The sequence below is a fragment of the Haliotis rubra genome, unplaced genomic scaffold (assembly GCF_003918875.1).
Source record: "Haliotis rubra isolate DU_JTF1 unplaced genomic scaffold, ASM391887v1 Scf37, whole genome shotgun sequence".
NCBI classification, from domain to species: Eukaryota; Metazoa; Mollusca; class Gastropoda; order Lepetellida; family Haliotidae; genus Haliotis; species Haliotis rubra.
The window spans coordinates 486456-490137 of record NW_025767046.1 but is presented as its reverse complement, the minus strand read 5'-3'; positions in this window follow the sequence as shown (position 1 = coordinate 490137).

The following is a 3682-nucleotide window of genomic DNA, read 5'->3' as shown; positions in this document are numbered from 1 at the left end:
GATGCACGTCGACCTGGCGATCAACCAAAGATGCACGTCATCCTGGTGATCAACCAAAGATCCATGTCGGCCTGGTGATCAACCAAAGATCCATGTCGTCCTGGTGATCAACCAAAGATCCACGTCGTCCTGGTGATCAACCAAAGATCCATGTCGTCCTGGTGATCAACCAAAGATCCATGTCGTCCTGGTGATCAACTGGATGATCAACCAAAATCCAGATCAACCATGTCGTCCTGGTGATCAACCAAAGATCCATGTCACCATGGTGATCAACCCAAAATCCATGACGCCATGGTGAACAACCAAAGATTCATGCCGTCATGGTTATCAACCAAAGATTCATGTCGCCATAGTGATCAACCAAATATCCATATCGCCATGGTGAACAAACAAAGATTCATGTCGACATGGTGATCAACAAAGTCATCCTCATTGATGTCACTTCATACACCATGCACAGCCTGCTGGGGACAAAACTACATTTAGTTGCTACTTATAATACATTACAATTAATACACCAGTGAATTAAGTCACATGATATTCAAAATTTTCATCAATAAATAAATTATATAAACACTTTTTTTTTACATAAGAATATTGTTCATGACTCTTTTGCTCTCCAAAACAATAACGTTGTACTGCTGACAGAATAAGAAATCCTTAAATGACCACTTTTCTCAACATACATCTTTTCTGTCCTTGACTAAGGCAGTCAAACATGATGGCTGATTTGATTATGATCAATGATGATTGATAAATACTAACAGAATGGAAAATCATGAGACAAAACACTGAAACTTTATTTTGATAAGTTCTGTAAAACATGTCATGACCTGAATTATCTATTTTAGGTTTTTCAAATTTACAGATTTATATTCTAAATGTTGGACTAGCTGTCACATTCATGGGAGTGTAAAATTCAGCAATATCAATCCACAGAACATTCTCCACACCGACTTCTTTCAAGAGTATTCTTAAAAACTGATAAACACCCATCACAGCTAATTCTAGAATTGTGTTATAAAAACCCTTAAAATGCAATTTGTACCAAATATTAACAAACATAAAATAACTCAATCCTGATCACTTCGAATGTTATTGGAAAACTCTTCAATCGATAATTATTTCAAATTAAACGCAGAACAGGAAATGAACGCACCATTTAATTTTTCATATCCTCATGACCACGAACAAGGGAATTGTACCATTATCAAGATCATTCAGCGTTTTATGATATTGGTGCAAATAATTCATGCCATATTCATCAGAAAAAGCACTATCAGGCCCTGTTTTTTTATGCCTTAGTCATAAAATGTTCTTAACAGGAAATCGCAAAGCGACTCATAACCAGGAACAACTGATGCGTCTTACAGGGAACAATACTAACAATAGCTCCACACGAGTCTCCAACTCACCTGTTCCATAATTCAAAATAATGCCTGACCAAATTGTATTTTTATAAATGATAAAAAGACTAAAATTTGACAAAAACTCAAACAAAAGAAGGGCCTGTTCACGTCTGGTGCTATCATGAATAACTTATGGAAAACAGCACTCGGTGATCTATACTGCAACGCCATCAAGGTATGATGACACACCATCAGCCAAGTAGCCAGGACAAACTGCCCGATCCTCTCATGACCATCATAGGTTTACTACAACTCAAACACAGAATCCAGTGGATGTTATAACAGAAGAATAATGTTGACCTATTTGCTTGGGGTCCCAATGGGGAACACTGCCAGACTCAATAACTTGACCTAACTGACCAATTCATTGAAAAGTTATAAGGTTCCAATCTAAATATCAAGATCATCTGATGATCATCATCACCATCATATTTGTTATCATCCTCGTCATTTTCATCATCACCATCTTCGTCTAAACTCTCTATCAATCAGGGATAACAAAACATCATCATCATCATCCTCACATCATCATCAGTGCAAACATCACATCAATAAATCTTGGTATCTCCATCCCTATAGTAAGCTCCAAACACTACCACTGTCATCCCAGAGGTAAATGCAGTCTGTTGTAACTTCAATGCAACATCTTTTTCATTTCCGTCTCTTTCCCTTTGTAACCCCACAGCTATGACGCGCCGGGCCATGTTGGCTTCAGTGCCTGCATATCCTGATGTGTTGATAACCTAACATTAATCTCTGCTGAATTCCCTCAAAGCTGCCCTGTCAGGATCCAATCAGCCACGCAAAGGATTACTAAGGATTCAATGCAACAGAACCCATGCAATAGAACCTGTGGCCTTGATTGTCTGCCCTTGGTCTAGAGAGGTCAAGGTCACAGTCAATCCCAGGAATACCACAGTAAAAGGATGAAACCGTCCTACCTTAATTTCAAAACAGGGACGTCAGGGACCCAATTATTTCAAGGGTCCTGTGAAGCACTGAAATGTGTAGTGAACTGTACTTAGAATAATGCTTAGTCACTGAATAGATATAATTTTGATAGTAACAAACAAACCTATTATAAATAGAAAAGGAGCCCCAGGGAGACCCGAGATTCAGATTCCTGAACCTGAGGAAATCTAGACTTGCTTTCTTTAGGGCTTTAACACTGCAGATAGGGCTTGGCAGTAGGGAAAATAATGTGGTTCAGGGACTGTGAGACAGACTATAATGTACTGTGTGATAATTACTGTTATTACACTTCCTTTGTATTTGTTGTCTGGAAATTGGAACAAGAGTATCATTGTGCGTCCTTCAGAAAGCAATATATTTTTCCCAGCATCCACACCATACATCTTGTAAAACCCTGAATCAGTTACTTGGTATGCATGACTCATGCACTCACTGAAACAAGTTTTTCAGTCAATAATTTAAACTATAACACAGTGTAATAATGTTTTTGGTTAACGATTTACCCCAAATTATCAATATTTCAAGAAAACTAGAACTCTGAAAAGAGCATATTAAAAACTTGATTGCACCATCATTTTCAAGGTTTAATGTTTTCTTGGATAATTTCATGAACCAAACTTGACGAGGTCAACTTAGTCATAGCTTCTCCCAACACATGAAGCAAATTATCGGACATAGCTAACCCCTGATTTCAGGCACCAAGTCGATTGCATCTGGTGTTGCTGGACCAAAACTAACAGACTTAATTACGCTTCCAATATGGTAATTTAAACCCTGCACAAAACCATGGAAGCTAACTTCACAGAGTGAAGTTGACAATTTCCATCGAAACCAGCAAAAGACAAGACCAAGTCTCTGTTACACCAAGCAGTGTTACGTTGAAAGTCACTGTTTAATGTATGGGAGGCTAAGAACTGAGGCAAGGAACTGACATTAAGACTAACACGTTAACCTTTAATACTGACTGACTGAGTTTGGTTTTACGCTGCTTTTAGCAATATTCCAGCAACATCACGACGGGGGACACCAGAAATGAGCTTCACACATTGTGCCCATGTGGGGATTCGAACCCGGGTCTTCGGCGTGACGAGCCAACGCTTTAACCATTAGGCTACCCCACCGCCCCTAACCTTTAATAAGGAGTTATACCCAGATTCAAGCCCCAGTTCAAAGTCTGCAAAGAAACAACAGCATTGATTTTCATTTTCTACTATTTGAACCCATGGCAGCTAATTAATAATCAACTCTAGATCAGAGTGAGTGAGTAAGTTTGGTTTTACGACGCTTTCAGCAATATT